The sequence below is a fragment of the Pipistrellus kuhlii genome, unplaced genomic scaffold (assembly GCF_014108245.1).
Source record: "Pipistrellus kuhlii isolate mPipKuh1 unplaced genomic scaffold, mPipKuh1.p scaffold_m20_p_2, whole genome shotgun sequence".
NCBI lineage: Eukaryota > Metazoa > Chordata > Mammalia > Chiroptera > Vespertilionidae > Pipistrellus > Pipistrellus kuhlii.
Genome location: NW_023425515.1, coordinates 39870129 through 39896466, shown reverse-complemented (window position 1 = coordinate 39896466; position 26338 = coordinate 39870129). Strand labels below are relative to the sequence as shown.

The 26338-nt window shown below is 38.4% G+C and overlaps 1 long non-coding RNA gene across 1 annotated transcript in view; it reads right to left on the bottom strand.

Moving 5' to 3' along the window:
* LOC118724932 overlaps positions 1-22291 on the bottom strand; it is a 37124-nt gene extending 14833 nt beyond the window's left edge. Inside the window, exons 1-2 of the long non-coding RNA XR_006742065.1 lie at positions 22034-22291; positions 3013-3214 (exon numbers count right to left, since the gene is read on the bottom strand). This is a non-coding gene — a long non-coding RNA (uncharacterized LOC118724932). The remainder of the gene's footprint in view (positions 1-3012; positions 3215-22033) is intronic.
* Between the last annotated feature and the right edge of the window lie 4047 nt (positions 22292-26338).

The window sequence follows — 26338 nt, the reverse complement described above, 5'->3', positions numbered from 1 at the left end:
CCAGTTTCCCCAGGCTGAGGGGTGCCATCTAACTGATTTGGGCCAAGGCCTGCCAGAGAAGTAATATCTGGGCCAGGGGAGGTAATGCTGGCATAGAAAAAGGGTTTTTCTCTGGGTAAAAGGCTGATTTTTCCCTGCTGCTAATGGCCCTTTAATACCATAAGGATCTTGTGAAAGTCCTTGGCCTGGCCTGGCTGGGCACTGAGAACTGGCAGTGCCAGTCCTGGCATAGAAAAGCCCCACCCAGGTTAATTGATCTGTTTCTATCCTCCGACAGACCCTGGGCAGGAGTCAGCACATTTCCTCTGTGTACAGATTTTCCCTGTGCCAGGTTCACAAAGACAGTTATCTGAGCTGAGCAGTTCAGGTGAACTTTGAGTTTTTCAGGTCTTGTGTGTGTACATACACGTCTTCATTGCTGCCCCACTTCTCTTTTTTCTCTCCAAATGTTTCTTGTATTTTCTCTCTAGTTCTGATTATCTTTCTTGATGTCTGTGCCTTTCTCTCTGTATCATTGCAACTTTCTTACCTCCTTCTCTCCCCTTCTTCCTCTTTTCCTCTCTCCCTCCCTTCCTTCCTTCTTTCCTCTCTTGCTTCCTATGTTTATTTCTTCTCAGTCTTTCTTAAACTCTGTCTCTCATTCTTACACCTTGAGTTCAGACTCTTACTCATTGTCCTGTCCACAAGGACTTCCTCTCCCTCCACATCCTCATGTCATCTCCCCTTCACCACAAAGCCTCCCCTTTGCTCTCCTGCCTGCACTGTTGGACAGAAGTCAGATGACTTTTTGTATTATCTCCCCCTCCTTTTGAGCAAAGAGGCCCTACAATCTCCTATTCTATTAAAAAATTGTTTCATGTACCACCCCTTGTGCCTGACTCTTACCAGGATTCTCTCCCAAAGGTCAGGTTGACCAATACTGATACACAAAGAACAAACCCGGGCCTCTGGCTAAGACAAAGGAGGGATGGCTCTAGGATGCCCTCAAGCTGAGAGCAGCAACCCAAAGAGCACTTCTTGCTCTTTCCCCCATTTTCTCTGTTTGAGAAAGGTATCTCTGGGTACTCTAGCCACCTCTGGGAGATCATGAATAAGTGCTATGAATTTATGGCCATGAAGATGTAAGTAAGGAGATCTGCCCATTCTATGACCTTTCCTGATTCATCATAAAAGTTTAAATGAAGGCCATTACTAAGCTTATCATCACTCTGAGGGGCTTCTAGGACATGGTGTCTAGACAGATAAAGTGTCTCTTTCTTCCATTAATTTATTCAATTAACATAATTGAGCAGAAGCATCTCTGGGTTTGGAAACTGAGATACAAAATATTTCCAGTTTTCAAAGACATTATTACTTAACAGAAGACGTGGATCAGTACACAGGCAAACTAGAAAAGCTTTGGTAATTGCTAAGCACAGTATGAATAAGGTGTTGGAATATAAACAGACTAGCATATGTGAAGATACAGAATAAGACATTTGAGTCCTTAATTTTTGCATAAAACAACAACAAAAGAACATTTGTGTACAGCCTCCCCCCTTATCTGTAGGAGTTACATTCCAAAACCCCCAATGACAGAACTGAACCAATATATACCATGGTTTTCCATATATATATATATATATATATATATATATATATATATATATATGTAAAGTTTAATTTATAAATTAAAGTAGATGGATTTGTTCTTACAATAAATTTTGGACATCACATTTTTTTTCTTTCTTTATTAACTTGAGAACTTCACCTTTTCATTGAAAGGAAGCACTTTACATCTTTGGCATATCTGACTTGCCAGCATCATTACTATATTGCTTTGGGGCCATTATTAAGTAAAATAGGGGTTACCTAAACACAAGCACTGGGATACCACAAGAGTCGATCTGATAACTACCAAGTGACTAGCGGATGGGCAGTATCTGCATCATGGAAACACTGGACAAGGGAATGATTCACACCCCAAATAAGACTGAGCAGGACAGAGGGAAATTTTATCATGCTATTCAGAACAACATGTGATTTAAACTTTATGAATTGTTTACTTGTGAAATTTTCCACTTAATATTTTTGGATTGAAGTTGACCACAGGTAACTGAAATTATGGAAAGCAAAATTGTGAATAAAGGGGGACTGACTACTGTATATGCAAAATGCTCAGGAGAACTGGTACTAATTATAATGGAGGTAAAGTATGAAAAAAAAAAAAGTGAAGTCTAAACAAAAACTAATAGTCAAAGATTTGATTTTTTCTTCTACCTCCACAAAACTCTACTGATATTTTTATTTGAAGTTGACTTATGTCCATCAATCCTTAAGCCACAATTCCCCTTAAGCCCCAATTCCAGATCAGACATACTGAAGACAGAAGAAGAAAGACATGGTAGAAAGAGGATTTAGAACCAAGAGGTTGAATCATAGTTGTCTTTAACATGCCACTTTTAACAAATCCCTTCTCTGTTAGCCTTTTATTATTATTCCAAGGTTCCATCAACATTAAAAGTGATGTTGTTTTCTAGACTGATAACAATTGGTGGGTTCTGTCATGACCCTGCAACTGAATCTTCTGTGTCCTCCTTTATCAGTCCCGTTTTCCTAAAGCAACCATCTTTTGGGGGGAGAAAGTGTGGGGTATATTTTCACACATTTTATAAATGAGGAATAGAAAAATATTTGAGTCCTACACCTCACCCCAAACCTACCATTCACCATATCTTTCCAGTCAAGTAGATGGAAAGAGGCAGATAAAAGACTTGAGTTATGTCTTAAAAACAAACAAAAAACTGTATGGAATGAAGCCAGTTCTGCTCCTAATTTTAAGATTGGGGAAAATTAGGCCCAGAAAGAACAATGGCTTAGCCAAGTTCACATAGCAAGTTAGTGATACAGCTAAAACTCAGAGCCCAGTTGAGCCAGCTGCCAGTGCTCTGTATTACACCCAATGTGTCCACATCACTGCCTCAGTTCCCCAGGTGCCTGTCCCATGGCCAGTTTCTCTCCCCATTCTGATACCTGATGCCTGCAGTGGGGCTCCATTCTTCACTGAGATATCCCATGTCCTATAGAGCACAACAGGGCCACTTCAAAGTGTGTCTTGGTGAGTTCATGAGATCTTTCACCCTTCTTCCAGGTGGGTCATTGGCAAAGGCCAGCACTGCTTCATGGAAGTGGGTTTCCACTGACAGTCTTGAGCCATGGCAAATTCTCTTCTTGCCTATACAGAGGATGGGTAAGGTACAATATAGAGGTAGGGTAGAGGAGATGTAGACCTACTTATTTATTTGCTAGAAGACATACCCACTTCCAATTTCAACCAGGACAATATGCATAGAATCACAATCCTCCCTCCTAATCCTCTGGAAAGAAAACTGTTTACCCATGGAAATAATATGACTGACATCAGGAAGGGTGAGAGGAAGTCATCTTTGTGGGCATTGATGTAAATAGTAATTTCCCATTGGGAGCTGTGAACTCTCCTTGTCTTTTCTATTTTTAAATGTTAATTGCTCCTGATTTTGTTTACGTAGTTGGAGCTAATAAGAATGTAACCATTGAACTTAACGTTTCTGTTTTTGGACACTTGTGATTTATTTTTGCACACATGCTCCAAATTAATGCTAATTATTTTAAAGGATCAGGGTTTCTATTACAAAAGGGATGACGACAGAATGTCAGTTTGCAGTCTCTGAGCATAATGTCCCCATTATCAATGCATTTCAGACCAGAATGGACTTGGCACCTTCTGGAAGGGATTTGGCTGCACTTTTATCAGCAAGTCCTGGACGTAGTTTTATTAAAACTTGCTTTCTAGTAACTGCTTAGTATGCCTATACGTTCCTTTGTCTTGAGGGCCCTTTAGTGCCATATCAGAATTCCAAATACCCACCTTTCCATATCCAGGTACAATACTTCTCTCTTAAAGCCTTCCTTGATCTTTTTGGTGGAAGATAAATGTTACTTCTATGAAATTCCTAGAGAGTGTTGCTAATTCCTTCCTCAAAGCACTTTCTACATTGTATTGGAATTATTTATTCACCTCTTATCTCCTTTGTGCTTATAAGCCTCTTCGTGACTTTATCTGAGTTATCTTTGTCCCCACTGCATGTTAAACTTCTCCTATGCCCTGTGTATATTATTAAGTGCTTTGTGCATTTATTTAATTGAGGATTTTTATCCCTAATATTCTACCTGTTCCAAAAATATTTTAAGATAGGTTTAAATAAATGTATATGAAACAAAAGAATAAATACATCTACACACAAAAAATGACCAAAGTTTAAAATAAATTATATAAATAATTTGACTTACCTGAATAAGCCAAAATTTTACTATCATACCTAGAAAAACAAACAAACAAAAGTCTGTGCTGTGAAGGATGGTTGGACAAAGGATTTAAAACTTGACCACTTCCACCAAAGGAACCAAAACTTCACATAGGATATTTGCTTAACATAAATGTTAAGATGGGCACAGAAGATGAAAACCATCCTAGTGGGGGAGTGGGGTCACTGACTACATAGAATGAATATGAAGCATGTAGTGGTCAAGAAGATATGACCACAGAAGAAAAACAATAAACAGGTCCATCATAATTTGTATACCATTCATTTATTCACCAACAAACTTTTATTGAGAAGCCTGATATCAAGCATTATGGATACAAATGTGAAAATAAACATACTACTTTAACTCTCTAGAACAGAGGTCAGCAAACTAACCCAATGGGTCAAATCTGGTTCACCATCAGTTTTTATGAATGAAGTCTTATTATAACACAGTCATGCCCATTCATTATGTATTAACTATGGTTGTTTTTGTTGTTATTTTTTTCCCCTCCACAAAAGTGGTTCTCAACCTTTCTAATACTGCGACCCTTTAATACAGTTCCTCATGTTGTGGTGACCCCCAATGATAAAATTATTTTCATTGCTACTGTTATGAATTGTAATGTAAATATCTGTGTTTGCTGATGGTCTTAGGTGACCCTGCTAGTGGTTCTCAACCTGTTGGCAACGACCCACAAGTTGAGAACCACTGCTGTAGTTCATGGAATACTATGCTGCTATAAAAAAGAAGGAACTTTTACCATTTGCAACAGCATGGATGGAACTGGAGAGCATTGTGCTAAGTTAAATAAGCCAGTCAGAGAAAGATAAATATCACATGATCTCACTCATATGTGAGATATGATGATCAACATAATGTAATGCATAAGAATAGATCCAGAGAGAAATGGCAGAGGGGGGGGGGTTACAGTGCAAGCAAAGGATTTGTATGCATGTGTATTAGCATAACCAATGGGCATAGACACTAGGGCGGTAGTGACTTGCCTGGAATGGGAATGGCTGGGGGGGGGGGGGGGGGGGGGGCGCACAGGGAAGGGTGTCAAGTGGGGAAAAAAGAGACATGTGTAAAACTGTAGACAATAAATTTAAAAAACACAAAAGAAAATAGAGATGGGAAATACATAAGGAGTAAAAGGTTAAGAAGAAAAATATTTGCTCAATTTGGGGCATGCTGAATTTAAGGTCCATATGTGAGACTGTACAAGGAAGTTTAATATGTGGGTTTTAATCTTGGGTGGATAATCCAGTCTAAAGATCTGATATTGGGAGTCATTAGAATCCAGAGAGTAATTAAAGCCACTAGATTAAGTAAAATTTCTGAGGGAACGTATGTAAAGGGAGAAAAGAAAAGGGTCAAATGAAAAAAAGTAAAAAGCCTGATGAATGCCAATACTTAATAAAGGAACAGAGCTTAAAAGAGACTGAGAAAGAACATCCAGGAAGATAGGAAGAAAACCAGCGCAGTTCAATGTCACAGAGCCAAGGGATATGATCTAGCAAGGGCAAGAATTTCAAATAATTAGGAAATGTCTATTTGAATAAAGATTAAAGCAGAGATATAGCTAGGGCAAATTTACTGTTGATTTCATGACAGCAGCTCCAGTAGAATGGTGAGAGCAGAAACAAGACTGCAGTGAGCTAAACCTGAAATGAGAGGTGAGGAAGTAGAGACCTACAGAGTGTATGTGAAAAAATTTGGATAGGTAGGATAGCTGCTGAGAGTCAGTAAAGGGAAGTTTCTTTTCCATCTTTGTCATTATTTTATTTTATTTTTTTAAAGAGGAGAGATTTGATCATGCTTCAGTGTTAGTTGGGAGGAAACAAGGATCTCATTTTAATAAGTCACCAGGAAAACTTGGTTTCTGGAGATGACTTCACAAGTTTTGTCCCCTTAGAAAGAGAAAATCCAGTAACCCAGTGAGTTCTTTTTTTATATTTAGTTTCCAAGAAGCTTAGAATCAAATTCAGTTCCCCTTAGATGTCTGGTAGTATTTACAGCCACTTCCTTCATCTGCTTTCTGTTCTGTTTTATATCTCAATCTTATTTTTTAAGGAATAATTATCATGAGCAGTTTATAAGGCACTTCCATACTTGAGAACTCACAGCATCTATCCTCCATTCAGTACAATTTAATGAGTGCCTACTGAGACCATACACTTTGCACCATGCAACAGACACAATGATGGGTAAGACAACACAGTTGCTACTTTTACTAATACAATCTAGTTCTGGAGCTTAACGTTAATGGAATTATTATACTAATAATTACAACTATGATAAGTGGAGCAAAATAAATTACTGGAGCCCCCAAGAATCTGAGGGGTCAGAAAAAGTATCCTTGAGACTGAAGGATGGAAAGAACCTCAGAAAAGGCTAGGGTAACATCCAGTCAGAATAAAATCTGCTCTGTGAAAACCCTGTAAGTCAAACATGTCAAACTTGCAACACACAGGCTGCATGTAGCCCACAAAGAATATTTTTGCAGCACTGTCAATATAACATTATGTAAGAAACATTTTAATTAAAAAAATTTAACTTAATTTTTAATAATATCCTATTATACATAATTATTAATAATGAACTACAGCATTCGCTAAAGACTAATTACTATAATCATGTTCTATTCATTTCTCTTAAGCACCTGTGTGCAGGCCCACCATTACTCTCCACTAACACTAGCAGCGAATATTTTAGATTGCCACGTCATTAGTCTTGGACTGACTTGTTTGATATGCTCAACAGGAAATATTTCGCTTTCTGAGAAAAAGAAAATAGTTTTTTTGCATTATACTTATTAATTTGTGCAGTTATCCAATGTCTGGTAAGTTAATGTTCAAGAAAAAATATTAATTTGTATTAAAATGTTCAATTATTTTATGTTATGATTACTCATTTCAGCCCTTTGTATTCAATATTTCTCTATCAAAATACATTTCTATGAAAATTGAAGGTTTTGTTTTTTTGCAGCCTATATAAACTTAAACCTTGTTTATTTGGCCTGTATTAGCCTTTGAGTTTGACATGCTTGCTGTAAGTGATCATTCAGTTCCTGCCTGGACACTTGCAAAGATAGGAACCAGTGCTGCATCTTTTAACAGTGATAAAAGTCAAAATAGAGCAGAATTTGGCTCATATAGCTTCTGCCCAGAGTTCTGTACCTTGGGTCCACAGAGATAAGCTTAATTCTCTCTAGCATGGCTTTTCACAGCTGGAAGATAGCAGCCATAAGCTCCCCATACACATGTTTATAGATAGATCTGTTCTCTTACAGTTAAAAACAGGTTTTCCAATATTTTTTTTGTTGTCTAATGATGTTACTTTTAAAGAGACTTCTACTTATTTGCAAATACCCATTCTTAGCTTCTTGTATAGAAATACAACTCCTTGCTCTCTTGTACAGAATTGTTAGCTAGATACCTGGCTGTCCAGAAAGGAAAACATACACACACACACACACACTTTCATTTTTCAGCTTTTATTACAGCTAGGTGCAGCAGATTACAATGTTTAACAATAAGCTCTCATGAAAGAGGTGGTGGGGGAAGCTCTGATTTGTAAAATTTGCTTGTGGTGTTAATTCTCCCATGACTGATTTCAAGCTAACCAACATGATTCACTGAAAGTGGAGTTGGGAGGCAAGGTACACAATGGGCTCTCACATCCCTTAGGAGTGGGCTCCAGCATGCCACTGGCAAGGGGGGACCATAAGATTAAGTTTTCAATGGGAGGTGAGTGGAAGCAATGTGTATAACTGCCTGGTTGTGCATTAAGTGGAAGTGGGGACTTCTACTTTCCCTTTTCTTCCTTCCAATGGTCTAGAATACAGGCCTGATGGAAAATCCATTTTATATCATATAGATAGGGCATAATTCAGGGATGGCGGAGCAACAATATAGAATGAGCCTTGCTTCCAAATATTTTAGATATACCATACTAGCCCTAGTTTCCTTGTGGGTGGTATTTTTTTAATGTAAACAAGAAATAAATTTCTAACTTGTTTAATTTTTATTTTTTATTATTTTTAATTATTTAATTTAACAAATCTTTATTGCTCAGATTATTACAATAGTTTCTTCTTTTTCCCCCATAACTCCTCTCCACCAAATTCCCACCCCACCCTCTGCCCTTACCTCCCCCCCACCACTGTCCTCATTCATAGGTGTACAATTTTTGTCCAGTCTCTTCCTGCATCCCCCATACCCTTTTCCCACTGAGACTTTATCAGTCCACTCCCTTTCTATGCCCCTGATTCTATTATATTCACCAGTTTATTCTGTTCCTCAGATTTTTAACTCACTTGATTTTGGGGTTTACTTGTTGATAGATATGTATTATTGTTCATAATTTTTATCTTTACTTTTTTTTCTTTGTCTTTTTAACAAATATCTTTCAGCATTTCATATAATACTGGTTTGGTGGTGATGAACTCCTTTAGCTTTTTCTTATTTGTGAAGCTCTTTCTCTGCACTTCCATTCTGAATGATAACTTTGCTGGGTAAAGTAATCTTAGTTGTAGGTTCTTGCTATTCATCACTTTGAATATTTCTTGCCACTCTCTTCTGTCCTGCAACAGTTTCTGTTGAGAAGTCAGTTTCAGCTGTCAATTGTATGGGTGCTCCCTTATAGGTAATTAACTGTTATTCTCTTGCTGCTTTTAATATTTTCTCTCTGTCTTTGGCTCTTGGCATTTAATTATGATGTGTCTTGGTGTAGTCCTCTTTGGATTCTTTTTGTTTGGGATTCTTACATAATTGCAAAAGCCTCTGTGCTCAGCTTGGATGGGTCAGAGTCTCAGGGATGAGCAGACTGTCTTGGCTTCTTGTCAGCCCTCCTCTTATGCATGCACCTCCAGACCTCTGCCTTCCACAGCTCCCCTGAGTTTCCACCTGACAGTCCAGATTCCCCCAAGCTCACCTGGAACTGGGGTTCAGTGCAGTCGGAACTGGGGATCAGTGTAGTCAGGAGCTTCTGACTCCCTTCCATTAGGAAGAGCTAGTGTCAACCTCAGTAGTCAGTCTTCTCTACATGCACTCATGCCTGTGCCTCCAGACCCCTGCCCACTGTGGCTTCCCTGAGTCTCTGAGTCTCCATGTGCTTTTCTCTCTACCTGACAGACCAGACTCCCCCCATATGACACAGATATAAAATATAACAGGGTGAAAAACATTATACAGAAGACTACATTAGAAGAAGGAGTATAAAGAGCAATAGAGGCAGAAGGTTATTATTTAGTATAAATGAGATTTGAGCCAAGGTCTGAAAGAAGGAAGGCATGGTGTTGCCATTTGGAGGAAGAGTGCTCCAGGTGGGGGAAGCATCATTTGAATAGGTCTTGCTGTGGGAGATTCTTGGGTATGCTGGGAAGAGCAAGGAAGTCCAGTGACTGGAGCAGAGTTCATGAGGGGAAAGAGTGGAAGATGAGGTCTTCAAGGATGCAGAGGAGACTGTTGAATCCTACAGGGACTAAATGGAACCATGGCTCTGACTCTGGGTGACTAAAAGTCACTGGAACTTTTTTTCTGAGCAGAGTTGTGTCACATGATCTGACTTAGGTTTTGAAAGGATCACCAGGACTGTGAGGTGGTAATAGACTTGGTGGGTGTGCAGAGAGAAGGGGTGAAGGTGAAAAGGTGAAGGGAAATGGATTAATAGGCTATTCCAAGAGTTTAAGCCTAAAATGATTGTGGTTTGGACCATAATTGCCTGCACTGTTTGCTCCAAATAAAGAGAATTCTCTGGGCCAAATTCAAGGATAACTTATCTTTAAAGACTTGAATTATGGGAGAGTTCAGGAAAATGTAAATTCAATGCAAAGTTAGGTGACTGTTTCTACCTCTCTAGAATAATGCAAGTAATTATTATCTTTGATAAGTTTATAGAAAAATTTCCCTTCCGAATGTTAAAAATAAAGTAGTATTCCATATTACTTTACTTGGTTTGTATATGACTTGAATCATTAAATAGGTTGAGAGCTGGATAATTTTGCCAATTGTTAAGAATAGAAGCAAAAGAAAATATGGGTCTAGTAATAATTAATCTCGTTTTTAAACATTCGTTTAAAATCTTGCTTGGCATTGACTTGTATTGACATAACCTTCAAACACGTGGTATCTACAGAACGTGTGAAGTGCAATTAACAAGTTTTGCTTGAAAAAGTTTGTGTTTGGTTTGGTTTTTGTTGCAAAACTAGGGCTAAGAAGATGGCGGATGAAGAGAATATTCGGCACTGCATGCTTTATGAGTTCCAATTAGGAAGAAAAGCAAGTGAGGCTGCAAAAAACATCTGTAGTGCTCTTGGTCAAGATGCAGTTAGCGCCAGAAAATGCCAGTGTTGGTTTGAGAAATTTCGCGAGGGAAATTTTTTGTTAGATGACAAGAGTGGTCGAGGCTGTGTGTCCAATTTTGATCAAGAAGCTCTTCAAGCTCTTTTGGTGCAAAATCCTCAAATTACCCAACAAGAGCTTGCGACAACTTTAAATTGTTCACAAAAAACAATTTCCAATCAATTGCGTGCACTTGGCAAAGTCCAAAAGTTTGGAAAATGGGTTCCTCATGAGTTGACCGACAACAACCGTAATCAAAGAGTCACAATTTTCAGTTCACTCCTCTCTTGTCAAAACCGTTTGCCGTTTTTAGAGCAAATTGTTACCGGAGATGAACAATGGGTGCTGTATGTTAATTTGAAAAGGCGGCCTCAATGGTTCGACAAAAATGAGGCTCCACAGCCCACGCCAAAACCTGACTTGCATGCGAAAAAAGTGATGTTGTGTGTTTGGTGGAACTTTAAAGGAATTCTTCATTATGAACTTTTACCATCTACCCAAACCATTACAAGTGCAGTGTATAGTGCCCAATTGGAAAGGTTAGCCCAAGCTTTAAGAGAAAAAGAACCCGCGCTGATTAATCGGAAGGGCATAATTCTTCACCACGATAACGCACCACCGCATACTGCAAGAATCACTGCTGAAAAACTGCGCCAGTTGGAATGGGAAGTTCTCCCTCAACCTGCATATTCTCCTGATATTGCCCCTTCCGATTACCATTTATTTCGTTCTTTGCAAAACTTTCTTCTTGGAAAAAAATTTAATAATGAAGAATGCCTCAAAAATGCATTGACCAAATTTTTTGCATCAAAATCACAAGAATTTTACAACAGAGAGATTAAAATGCTTCCTGAGCATTGGGCACAAGTAGTAGAAAACAACGGAAACTATATTGTTGATTAAATTTTGTTGTATTGTTTAAATAAATTCGATTTAAAAAAGTATTAGAAAACGACATTAATTATTACTAGACCTAATAATTCTGAAGGCTCTATAGTATTTAATGGTAAAGTAGAATGTAGTTCAATAAAAAAGGTTGAAATTCTCTCAGAATGAATATTGTTATTTTTACATATGAAAGCAGCACAGGTTGCTAGACATGGAAGAGATCCCCCTTTGTTGATGTAGAAATGGATACTCAGAAGGGAGATAAAATATCAAAATTATAAAAAGTTATTAACCTTGGATCTGCATAAGTCTCAGGCCTGCCTCCTCCATAATAAATTTTCCTTATAAATATATTTTGATGCTGATATGTTAGAGGGACTCAAGTATATCATTGTGACTGCTCCCATAAGGAACCTCACCCAGTCTTTTCTCAGCAGCTAAGAACAGGCTGCCCTCCACATTGCCTGACTCTACCATCTTGGTTCCTTGATCCCCTTTCTCTGTCTCACATTCTAGCATCACACAGCCCCTTGGGAATTCTAGTTCTTCTGTTCTGATTGTTTTTTCTATAGGAATCTGACTCCCTGGCTTGTGTCCTCTAACGCTAAAAAGAGAGATAAGCTAAGCAGATAACACCTGGATGTTCTGATGGGTTAGGAGAACCCCCAACCTTTCATGTTTTTGTTCCTTTACAAAAAGAAGTTACATTTTCAAGCGTTGGAATTTCAGTATGAGACTTTCTTCCTATTTATGTGTATGTATGCATTAATTTTCTGAGGAAGAGACACAGTGTGAAGTTCAATGTCAAAAAATGTATAGTACAATATTCTTTAGATTATGTTTATGATAATGCAACTTTGAAAAAAAATTGGAAACAAGGATGAACTAGCTTAGTAAGGCACTAGAAAACTAGACCCAATTCCAGGAGTCAAGGCTATTTTTCTATAGGACCTCTGTTTTCTAATCTGTGAAATGAAGGGAAGAGGAGAATGGGGCTTTGCTATTAGGATCTGCTGGCTCATTCCTAAGTCTTTACTGTGCACATGGAAGACATTTTCTTTACATCTCTAGGCCATTTAAGCAGTCCCTTCCTCACCTCACTTTCCAAACATCCTCCTCCATTGTCTCAAATTCTGTGACTTCCATTCAGACTGATAAATATTCACTGAGAGCTTCTCTTGTGCTTACTGCTATACAGGGCAGTGTGAAGTAATAAAAAGAAAACACAAAACTTCATTCCTTTCCTTAATTAAAATTAATGGGAAGAAAGGTTTGTTTGTATTAATAAAAAGTTTGAATCACAGATTTTTTTTTAAAGAAATGAAGTTTTAGTGTCTTTATGCACCTTTAGTAATTAAAAACAAAACAAAACCCAGAAAGTACTGCTTGGAAAGCACTTAGAGGAATGCTTTAATCCACCAAAAGCTTTGAAATGAGCAAATCAAGGGCTTCTTTGTAAATGGGGGATCAGAGATTAAGAAAACAGTTGATTCTCTCTTAAATATTTAAAACATTTTTGTCATAGTTTTACAATATTAATTTGTTCTATTAAAGAAGATAAATAGCAGTGTAGAGATTTTCTGCAGGATCACATTTTCAGAATGATTGGAATAAAAAATCTGAATGAAAAGTACAATCACTCTTCCTGAAAAGCTCTGTTGCTCATTTTTACCTGTTAAAAGTCTAATCATCTTTGAAGTTTGAGTTCAAATATTGTCTCCTCCTCATCCTCCTTTGCTTTCTATGTCATCATTGTCATCATCATTATCATCATCATCATCCCCTCCTTTAAATCTGTGTAGTTGACCATCTGCACTCATGACCTCTTACCTTGCCCGATTGCAAATTGATTACATGCCAGCTTTGGTCTGAGCTAGAATCTCTTACAGGCGTCCTCAAACTTTTTAAAGTGGGGGCCATATCACTGTCCCTCAGAGAGCTGGAGGGCCAGACTATATAAACTACTAATTCCTACTGTAACACCTCGGCTGCGCTCACTGCCCAAAAAAACCTGGCGGGCCGGATCAGACTCCTCTGCGGGCCGCATGTGGCCCGCGGGCCGTAGTTTGAAGACCCCTGTGTCTAGAACATGGAGGGTATCTAGTTTATCTATTCACACTGTGGCTTGTAAGTGGCAGCATTTTGCATGATGTTAGAGCAGTGATCTGTGTCTTTCTTGACTTTTTCTTCCCAATAGACTATAAGTTCATTGGGTTCAAAGATTTTTTTTGTTGTTGTATTCATTCATTCTTATAACTGTAGTGTTTAGAATGGAGGTGGCATACAGTAGGCATTCAGTAAATACTTATTAAATGAATATTCATAATGAGCTACTTTTTAATATGTTGAGTACTTTGTTTTATTGAGCAACATGTACTCCCTCAAAAAGAACAATTTAAATTAAGTAAAAATTATTTTTCTAATATATAAAAACAAAAAATACCTAAGTCCCTCTGAGATAATTACCAATAATGGCAAATTTCAGTGTATTATGGAAAGATAGAGTGAGCAGTCAACTTAAAAAAGTTCAGGAGACTTGAAGACCCAGAACTTCTAATCTGTCATATATTATGGGGCCATTTCTACCAAGTTGTGGACCATGTAAAAATAACCAATGTTTTTCTTATGTCTTGGGAAACTTTACTTTATAGGTACCATGTAACTATGTCCTCCATGACAATGAATATACTGATGTGAAGATATTTCTGTCGATTGTATATACATCATATCTCAATTCTATGTGTATTAACCTGATCAAATGGTTTGAGCTCAGGCAAGCAGTATTCCTGGTAAACAGGCTGATCCATCAGGAAGTACCAGAGATACACACAGAGAAAGAGCGCCTGAAACAGGGCCCAGATCCTCCCTAGAAGATTTCAAATCTGAGTTCAACCACTCCACACTGGGTGGATTAACAAAAGCCAGTTAACTTCCCCAGACCATAGTCTTTTCTTCTGCAAAATATTAACCACAAACAATTCTTATTTTACCATCTCATGACATGAAATAACCGATGTGAGAATTTCTCAAAGTATATAAGACTCTATGCAAACAACTGCTCAATGGATGACTAAATGCCATTAGTTGGGGCCTCTGGCTGATTCCTGGAAAGATGGTTTGGCATGTCTAGGTAAACAATTGCATCTTAGACCTGCCTATCATCAAGATACTGAAACTAGTGAAGGAAGAAATACAGTTTTATGGTATCTGATTTTAGGTGCTATTCTTAGGGATTTGTTCATTCATCCAACAACACATCTATTGAACACCTACTCTGATGTAAGATATTGAACCTCAGAATTTGTAGGATAATAGACTTGAATGTAATCCAGCTCTTGTCCTTAAGGAGCTCACACAGAATAGTGAAGAAGACCACACACACATACCCAAAAAACCTCTAATGGACATAGAAAGGAATTTGTCAAAAGAAAGACCTTGAATTAAATTCATTCACATGGCCTTTGGCAGTCATTCCAGTTCTCTGGGCTTTAGTTTCCTTCTCTGCAAAGTATAATAATCACAGGGTAATTGTCAGAATCAAGATGGGCTATTATTTTATGTAGGTGCTTTGTAAACTGAATTGCCATCCAAGAGTCGTTCCTTCTTTTCTGTCTCCTTCTTATTTCCTTCTCTCCCTCCTCTTTCTTTATTAAAATCATGCATGCACATTTATTCTAATACTGCCAGCAACAGGTCATCCAGAAAAATCTGGTCTGCAGCCCCCCATAACCAGGTGCTTATATAGGTTATATCAAGGATTACATGGGGTATTAGGGAATACAGGCACAAGGAAGTAGGAGGATGGGATTCAGTTGTTTGGGCAGCAAGGATGTTAATCTTTCCATGATAATAGGCAGGTCTTAAATGCAAATGGTTCCAAAGTTGACTCCCAGGTCCTAGAAGTATGCAACTCCTGGTCAAGAAAGACAATTCCTAGCCAGGTCAGAATATCCTTTCTTTAACCAACACAAGACAGTTATGGTTAACAGAGCATGATTAATATTTCCCATAATCATAAACAGTCCCCAATAATCTATTTTGCCCCAACATTTCCCCACTGCTATTTCTATTATCTCATATTTGTGAAATTAGTTTAAGATGAAAAGTCTCATCCTGCTGGACTGCATCTGCTTCTGCCTTGAAAGCAGTTCCCAGGGATGGGATATACCAAATTCAGGTTTATGGATATATATTCTATCAACTGAGAATTGTCAGAAACATTAAAACAGCACATTCCTTTAAATTCCTCACAACCATGGTTATGCTGCAACAGCAAATAATCTATTACTGCCCAATTTTCTAGAACTGCCTCCTTGACCTGTCTCAGCTCTTTAGTTTCCCCAAATATAGCCCTGGAGGTGGCATTCAGGGCTTTTACTATGCTACAAGCCAGCCAGGTCACTTCTACATTAAGGGAGCCTTCCATTACCAGCATTAAAAAAATAGTCAAAGCAATATATTCAGCAGGTGGAGATCATTATTGCAATCTGGTGCCACAGCCTTGAGAAAGTCTTTTTTGGTTTAGACCCTGTGATGTTTCTGAGGCATAAAGACAGTCAGTCATCATAAAGAGCAGGTATCCACACTGTTACCCCCCATATCAAAAGCCAACCAGCCACCAGCTTAGTATGTCCATTACTATAAGGGAAGGTGAAATTATCAGAATAATTCATATTGTAGTTAATAGATGCTGAAAGACAATAACTAGAACACTCAGTAAAAGACATTTGCCGCAAGGAACTACTGCAGTAACCTTTAGAGGAAACATCCCTGTATTCTTTTCCCAGATAGTGGGTCCCAACATATAAAGGTCTCTGTATATGACTTCCCAAAATAAATGGAATAATTCTATACATTATCAATAGGTGTCCCAACTCCTACTCAGCAAAATGGAAAGGTCAGTTTTATCCAGGTTCCTCCATGGCCAGCTTCAGAGCAGTTGGAGTGGTGGGAAGCATGTCTCAGCACCCCGTCCATTTTTCCTCCAGTTGGCTCATCATCCTTGCTCTGATAAGGTCTGTCTAACTGCCTACCACATCCCCCCAAGGATCTTGGTTCTGAATTCTTTCAGGAAAAAAAAAGGGGGGGTGGAGGGAGAGCTGGTCAGAGTCTCTTCTATAACTTCTTCATGCTGAGGAGGAACAAAGTTTTTCCTTCAGAGCCAAGAGATCCTACTCTGTCATAGGGATGATGAAACCTAGTCATGGAAGAAGGGGGCAATGGTTTCTAGAGGTGGTATTCCCTGAGTGCAAGTAGGGCTTGTAACCTGGTGGAGACAAATTGTTATACAATTTATTATTATTGAGCAAAATTTAGAACAGCAAAAATTGCCAAGACCGGTTTGGTTCAGTGGATAGAGCATCTGCCTGCAGACTGAAAGGTCCCGGGTTTGATTCTGGTCAGGGGCATGTACATGGTTGCAGGCACATCCCCAGTGGGGGGTGTGCAGGAGGCAGCTTGTCGATGATTCTCCCTCATCGACATTTCTAGCTCTCTATCTCTCTCCCTTCCTCTCTGTAAAAAATCAATAAAATATATTTTTTTAAAAAGAACAGTAAAAATTATGATAAATGGCTGGTGAAAGAAAAAGACATTTCAGTTCTAATAATTTCCTATTGAAACACAATTTTTCTCCCCCAAATCACCCTCAATTTTTTAAGGACAATTTTGCCTGATTTTTTACATGAACACAATAGAATAACAGTTGATCACATAGGCTATTTTTAAAAAATATGCTTTACTGGAATCTCATTAACAAGCTTTAATTAGCCTTGTAGGGCAAAGAAACTGAGCCACCTAGTTGCCATCAGGTTTGCCTACAAAACCTATAGATGGATGAATCCTTCAGGTTGAAGTCCCCAATGATGTCTTGAGGTTCCTACCTTGCCATCTCTCAGGAAAGCAACCTTTGTTCCTTAGTTGGAAAGACTGCCAGGATCCATGTGACCAAGCAAGGTGCCAGACTAACTCCAAGGCACTCATATTGGCTCCAAAATCAGCTTTCATTCCCTGGTGACATCCAGCATCTGATCATGGTTAATATAGACACAATTGGTTAATTGTGACAGTCTTGGTTAATATAGACACAATTGGAAATAAGTCTTATTGAATTCATGCAAAGAAACATATTGCCATTTATTAAGAATTGTCAAAAAAAAGAATAAAAGAATTGTCAAATTCTGGAGGGACAGGTAGAAAGAAAAATAATAATTTACTAAAGTGCTTTAAAAATGCTTCCTTATATCTGAAAAACAAAATGTTGAAGATTCATCAATACTTTCAACAAAAGTTACAACTATATAATTATTTTTCATTCATTCAGCCCCATAATCAAATTTTTGTTTCTCCTGATTTTTCCTGCCAGTCCTTCTATAAATCCAGATACTTTATTAGAGTAATGAAAAAGACATGGAATCTTGTCCTTTCTATCAAGGCTTACAGGAACCTTAGAGAGCAGATTATTTGATGACCTTTTTTTGTTTCTTTGTTTCTCAAATGGTGAATTGAGGCTCAGCAAGGAGAGAAATCTTTCCAAAGTCATACTATTTAATTAGCAACAAAAGAATCTAGAACTCAGATTTTCTGGTTTTCATTCCATTCCCTCCCCCCATCACCCACCCACTTTGGGCCAGCCTAAAGGTCCAATGGGATGTGTAGCTACAGGCTCTTTCTCTTTCTATAAGTTCTCCTCTTTCCTCTTTACCTTGGTTTTAACATCCTCATTCTTCCTTCTCACCTACCCCACAAAAACTTTCTTTCTGCACTTCTGACAACCAAGACTCTTAAGTCTTCAAAGTCACAAAGCCAAAGCAGGATTCATGAATAGCAGGGCATCATTTTCCCTGTGTGGAGCATGAATGCTTATGTCCCTTCAGCAAGCACTGTCTCATTTAATCTTTACAAAAAAATCAAAGAGGTGTCATTATTTCTTCCAGACTAGCCAACTGAAGCCTCAAATCACTGTTTAACTTACCTCCAAGTTACAGCTTGAAAGCAGTAAGGCCAGGATTTACATCTGATCCAGTGTCAGAGAAGCTGATATTGCTTTATTGCCCCTGACCTTGGAAAAGAGAACCCTGTGATTTAACTGGATACCCAAAAGGCAATTGCCCCCTACCTCTTCAACTGGTGGAAAAGGCACTGTAATCCTGGACTGTGGAACATTTCTGAATCCTTAACCACATACTATGCAGTGAGAACTAGGGCAAGTAACTTTACTCCCACTCAGGAAGGATAAGTAATAATGCCTCCCTAAGAAGTGTTGCAAAAAATAAGGATCAAAATAGATAATGTCTGAGAAAGCACCAGGTACAGTCTGTTAAAAACAAAACAAACAAACAAAAAAACAACACAATATAATTATTTGGTTTTGATACAATAAATTACTTATGTTTTTCTTAATCCAAATGTTAATAATGATACTGTTTACACTATTATAAGCCTTTTCAAAAAATTGATTAAATAGGTAAGATATAGATAAGTGCATACATACCATAAGTAAAGTATTTTTTAAACATCTGACCTCTTCCCAAAATCTAGGGAATTGACTTATAGTTTATAAATGCATATATATCATTGTGCCAATATTTTCACCAAGACAAAATATGATTTATCTCAATTTTATAGATGAGGAAACTAAACCTTAAAGCATCTAAGTAACTTTACTGAGGTCACACAACTGTTAAGTAAAAAAGGCAAGTTTTTATAAGTGTACATGGTGTATCTGATATTACTTTATATAACATCTGTCAAAATAAAACTTTTAAAAACTCTAGAGTGGTCTGCAATCAAAGTATCCAGTACAGTAGAACACAGGCAACATGCTAAAAGCTCACCAGTGAGTGAGTGAGTGAGGGAGTGAGTGAGTGAGTGGGAAATAGGCAGAAAAGCATAAGAAAAATTAAGCTAAAGAAATCCACTGTAATTGACCATAAAAGGCAGCTCTGTACTACCTTACATAGAGAGACTTATCGGTTTACCAGATAATTCACTGACCAACAAATAATTGAGCAATTACTGTGTGCAAGAACAATTGTTCAAGCCTAGAGAATACAGAAAACATAGTCACAGAGCCTCCTTCATTGACCTCACAAACTCCTGGATAAATTATTAGATAAATGCACTTAAAATTAGTGTGTGTGTGGTGGGGGAGGGGGGAGACTCAAAATTACCCTTTTATACAACTGCTTAAGGAAATAAGAGTGTATAACTTCATGAAATATGAGAATAGGATATGGAGAAAAAGAGGTGAGTTATTTAAATTGGTCAAGACATTGGAAAATAAGGTACTTTTATCTTTAGTGGAACTTAGATCTCTTTGGAAAAAAAAAATTCTTTTAATCCAATGTCCTAAAAGCTAAATATGCCGAACCGGTTTGGCTCAGTGGTAGAGCGTCGGTCTGCGGACTGAAAGGTCTCAGGGCATGTACCTTGGCTGCGGGCACATCCCCGGTTGGGGATGTGCAGGAGGCGGCTGGTAGATGTTTCTCTCTCATCCATGTTTCTGGCTCTCTATCTCTCTCCCTTCCTCTCTGTAAAAAATCAGTAAAATATATTTTTTTTTAAAAAGCTAAATAAAGCAAACTGGGCCTTTAATTCCCCAAGTTTCAGATTGAGAGCCCAACTCTTCCATGGAGGACAAGAGGAATGAGAGACTGGATTTCCATTATAAATAACCCCAGAGTTCAGTCAATAACAATTTCTTTTGAAACCCTTTAAGAAACCTGGGATGAGGCCAGAAGAAAGGTACCCACTAGGCCAGACCAGAAGAGCAGAAAAAAATCTATAGCTGATTTTATTTTACAGAACACTTATTGCGGTAAGTCATAGCAAAAGAAAGTGGCCAGTGGGGGCAAAAGTAACCCCTGACTTGAGGCCCCTGTATTCAAAATTTCTCTTCCCTGCCACTCAGCATGGCCTTGACTTCCCTTTTGCATATTTGCATTCTTCTGCCTCAGAGACCAGAAAGTCTTTTAATTAGAAGCTATGCTATTCATATCCCAGTCCATCCAATTAACAGCTCTTGCCACTGGGAGGTTATCTTATGTCCATCCGAGTTTCCTCATCTCCTCATGTGGCCTACTTCACAGAGCTACTCAGATGACATGACGGATGTTAAAGTATATGGGAAGGTAATCTAATTTCTCAGACATGAAGGAATAAATAACTTAAAATCTCAAAGGTATGAATATAGGTCCCTATACTCATCCACTGTTAAAAACAAAAATGACACCAGTGAATGATGCACATACATCCACAAATAACCACCTGTCTACATAAGATAGAATCCAAACTCTTTGATTTTCAAGGTCCTCCCCAAGATATTTCCAACTTTTTCTTTAGGATAGAGAGACTCTGCCCTTCTTATGTATTTCATAGTTTTGATTAATTAATTGTCCAGTGACTCATTATGTAGGCTTGTTCTTTAATACCTCCATTTATTTGTTGGGCTATTTCCACCTCCTGGAGAGCCTCTCCCCTACATGACTATATGTCCAAACCTCCTTAATGCAGCTTCTCCAGGAAGGATGCCATCTCTGACTTTTCCTGTTTTAAGTCATCTCTACCAAATCTGAGCACCCCTAGCATTTTTATTTGTACCTCATATTTAAATAACTTATATTCTTATGAGTTTATTGGTTCCTTGAGAAAAGTGATTATGTCTAATTCCTTTTTGTTTCACTTACCATGGAAATAATAATAGTTAGTTGTTGAGATTTATTGAGCACGTAATATATATGATCTTCTTGAATCCTCATAGCTAAGGATATTAATACAGATACTTTTTCTCATTTTGCAGATTAAGAAACAGGGGTCCAGTGATATTTAGAAAGTTGCTCAAGCTATTAAGCGGTGAAGTCAATTTAGAAACCAGAGATTTCCAATTTAAATCTATGATTTTTAATATCCATGCCTCCACTTATTATATGTTCTTAGCATAGGAATAAAAGCTTTTGACTGAATGAACAAATTCATGAATGAAGAAAGTGTAAGTCTTCAAGCATAAATATTTCCCATCCCATCCCATTCCTTGCAGGTACTAGCCAATCAATGAATATTTGCTGAGTTAATGACTAGAGGGATTAGTACTAGAACAGATGTCTCAAAGATTGCTGAGTCTAGAACGCTCTCAAAGGAGAGCCATTCACTCATTCTTTCAACATTTACTCATCATTCATTCATTTATTCTTTCAAAACATATTAAAAGGCTGCTATGTACTGAACAGATGGTATAGAAATAAAGAATTAACCAGACATGATTCCTAGTCTTTTGGAGCTTACATTTTGGTAAGAGGAAAATTGGTGTTTTTTAAGTCTAAGGAAGAGCAAACATTGGCAGAGTGAAGATAATTCAATCTCAGGGAATGGCCAACAAAACATTCAGAGGTGAGCAGTAAGGTAACCCTGATGCTGAACATAAAGAAGGCTCTCCTTAAAGAGGAAATTAACTCAGCAAGAATAACTGGATGACTCACCCATCAAAATAGGAAGCTCTGTCTGGTATGGAAGGTGGTGGCATTGAGGTGGCAGAAACCACGGAGATCCTGCTCAAACACTTACCACAGTAGACTTCACCTTGCTGCTTGGGTTAGTGTCTGTGTGGGGGTAGGGAGGAGAGAACCTGCTCACTGGCCATTGCTCAATAGAAACAGTGCAACATTGCAGGGGAAGATCCCTTGCTCTTAGAGTCACTGCCTCATTCTGAGCAAAGGCTCCCTCACACAGTAGCTTTGGCAAACTTGGGTGCATATAAATGTGAATAACAATTTCTCTCAACTGAGTTTTGAAGATCAAAGTATTAATACCTGTAAGTTATTGTGCTTCTACATTGACTCTAATTGTTTATTTGAACTGAAGAATCCCCAGTGAATTTTAGAAGAAATGGAGAATGCTTACATTTCTCTTGGGTAAGAAATCCTAGTATATAAAAAGCCAGGGGCCATCACAACCTAAATGACCAGACAGCAGGGGGGTTAGTTAAGGATGATCAAACAACTGAACAGCAGGCTGTGTGAGGCGACCAGGCTGGCAGGAAAGGGGGAGGGCAGTTGGGTGTGACCAGGCCAGCAGGGGAGGGACAGTTGGGGACAATCAGGCCAGTGATCAGGCTAGCAAGGGGAGGGGGGGTGGAAGGGGTGATCAGGATGGCAGGCAGAGGTAGTTAGGGATGATTGAGCTGGCAGGGGGCACAGTTAGAGATGATCAGGCAGGCAGGCAGGTGAGCAGTTAGGAGCCAGTTGTCCTGGACTGTGAGAAGGATGTCCAACTGCCTGTTTAGGCCTGATCCGTAGGATGGTTTTCAGGCCTAAACAGGCAGTTGGACATCTCCAAAGGGGTCCCAAATTGGAAAGGGTGCAGGTTGGGCTGAGGGAGACTCCCTTCCCATGCAGGAATTTCGAATTTCATGCACTGGGCCTCTAGTATGTGTATAAATCATACATATTGTGTCTGATAACAACTTTACTTATGAGATGACAGTTCTTCCATCAACTTGGGGACTGATTCTTTAAATTGCCATATAATTGTCCTCTGTAGCAGAACTGCCAAGTGGATCATGATGTTTATGGACTTTCACCCAAGACTTGGAGCAGCAATAAAATGATTCTGCTAAAATCACAGTCACATTTTCTTTCACTTTAGCAGACCATTGCAACTAAAAATAATCCATGATCTATTATGAGTATATGTATGCTACTGTAACCTAGAATATAAATATTTCCTTAGTATGGCAAATACTGTTTTAATCAATCTATTTATTTTCTACTTAAAACATAAAACTGTACATCTTTAAAATAAATAAATTAGGGAAGAATTTATTTATGCAAGAAATTATAACCCAATGCTGGATCTACCTCTATTGCAAAAAAAGTTCTGATTTTTAATTTTGCGGATAGTTTTTTAACATAAATATGTTTTTATACAAATAACAGTTTTAAAAGTTATGTCTGGTGAATAAATATTCTAAAAATGTTATATTTATTTACCTATTTATTTATTTATGTTTACATATCAAATATTGCAAGTTATCACAAGATGCTAGGGTCTTACTTTGCCTTGTTTTCTGTAAAATGCATTAAATATGAAGAACATACCAATAAGTGGGGGAGAAACTTCCCCAAGTTACTGATAACTAAACTGAATAGTCAAGGAATTTCAAAAGAAATTTCAAGTTTAGCATATACCAGCATCAATTTTTCTAAAATGTTTAGAGCTTGATGGGCAGGACATGGAATGAGTTTGAGATCATCTAGAGAAGGTTGTGACTATAAGGAAAATAACATAAGCTTTGGAGCCAGAAGATTGTGTTCCACACTGACTATGTATCTTCTGAGCCTCATTTTATTGCCCTAAAAAACAATCATAATAACACTAACCTCATAGAGTTGTTGGAAGGATTAGCAATAATAAGTTATGTAAATTGCCTGGAACATAGTAGATATTCAATAACTTTCAGTTCTTATGATAGGGATAATTTAGATATATTTTCATGCAGATATAATTAGATGGTGTTTGTCATGTATTTATTTGTTGTGTATTGATATTTTAAAAGGCATGTTAACAATTCTCACTAGCAACATCATAGGTTGCTGCATGAGGAGGCGGGAGAGACTGGTTCATTCCTCTATTCCATAAAACTTTCTATAGCTCCTTTATAGAGCATCACTCTCTTCCATAATCATCATATCATCATTAATAATGAAGAGTATCACTCTACTAGTAGTAGGGAGACCTATGATTTAGTCCTGACTCCATCTCAAAAGGGCTCTGTGACCTTGGATCAGTTGTTCCTTCTCTCTGCACTTCAGTTTTTTACTTTTAAGATGAGAAAATCAGAAAATAGTTCCTCTGGAAATCTTTCAGTTTTAAAATTATATTAGGTACACAAATTTATAATTTTTTGACTTAGAGCATAGGTTTAAAAAAAAAAGAAAACTTGTAGAAATTATTAAAATGATGGGAGAGATTAACTGCCCATCTTGTGTCTGATAAGGAGTGATAGTGACCTGATTTTCACATGTTCTCTTAAAAGCTAAAATCAAAGTAAATCAGATAAAGTTCCTTTTCCTGTGACAAAGCCTCATCATCACCACATAGCCTCATCCTCAATATTTAAGATTGTTGTTTGTAAATATTTCTCTAGTCCTGATAATAGATGTACACTATGTGCAGCATACAATTTTTTTTTGTTTGTTTGCTCTACTGACGAAGGACTTACATATGAGTTGAGATTTAGTGCATAGTCTGTGGTTATGGGCCCTGTTTGCATTCATTGAGGTCACCAACCACACATAGTCCCAAATATTTTTGGTAAGTGCTATTTTGCCATAAAATATCCCTTCCTATCTTTGAATCAATAAATAAGTTCAAGTTTTGATCATCCAACTTCTAAATCTGAGCAACCATCGAATGGGCCATTGGGAGGCAGAGAGTTCCTACCCTTGGAAATATCTAAAAAGAAGTTTGATGGACATCTTTTAGTGATGGTATGTCAGAGGTTCCAATATGGAGTAATCTCTAAAGTCCTTCTGAACCCAATACTTTTATAATTTTCTGGTTTTATCTATTTTTACAAGGACAACTCTGAAAATGTGGGTGATCAGTTTTATCTTTTAAAAATAAGTTGTTTGCCGGAGAAAATCCAAGATGGTGGCATAGGTAACACCTAACTGCAGCCTCGCACAACAATTTCAATAAAATACAACTAAAATACAAAATGGACATTACCCAGAACTACAGGAAAGTCAACTGACTGGAAATTCTACAACGAGAAGGAAAGGGAAAACCAGAAGGAAAATCAGAGAAGCTGTAAAAGCCTAAGGTATGGAGACATACCGCGTGTGCGGAGAGGATGGAGCTGGAGAGGAGGGGGAGGCTGAGTGCCTGGCTGGCGGTCCCTAGCGGGAAGGAGATAAAAGCTCAGGACTGTGCTAAACCCCAGATCCGACAGCACTGAACCCCAGTTCTAGGCCAGACCCTGGGGACCCAGGCTCATACAGAGGGAGCCTGGGCTATTAGGCAGAATCTCAGGGGAGTGGCGAAAGGCAGGGCCCCCGGAGGCATGCACATTATGCTCAGAGGATGGACCCTTGACTCTGCACTAGATTGCCCTAGCTGGAAAGAGATAAAAGCTCCGGACTGTGCTGAGCCCCAGTTCCGACTGCACTGAACTCCAGTTCTAGGCCAGACCCCAGGGACCCAGACTCAGACGGAGGGAGCCTGTGCTGTAAGGTGGAAACCCGGGGGAGCGGCGAAAGGAGGTCCCGGAGGCACGCACATTGCGCTCACAGAATGGGCAGTTGACTGTGCCACTGGATTAACTTAGCGGGAAGGTGACAAAAGCTCCAGACTGCTCTGAATCTCACTTCCAACTGAACTGAACCCCAGTTCCGGGCTCATTGGGGGAGAGCCTAGACTGTTTGGTAGCAGGCGAAACTCGAGGGCACCTTTCTCTCAGAGGTGCTTGCAACGAGTACTTAAGGACCCTGAGGAATACTGAGACTCAGGAGCCTCATAAGGCATGGCTGACGGAAGCCAAGGCTGTAGGCTCCATCCTGAAACTCCGCCCCATCCAAGCTGAACACAGAGACTTTTAAGGCTACCAACTCAGGGAAGCTGCGAAAATGCCAAGACAAGGAAACAGATCACAAATGAAAGAAATGGAGAACAAAAAGCGACTGGATATAGAGTTAGAAACCACGCTTATAAGGTTTTTCAAGAATTTCCTAGAAAAGGTCGATAAGACCTATGAGGATATGAAAAGGGATCAACTAGAAATAGTA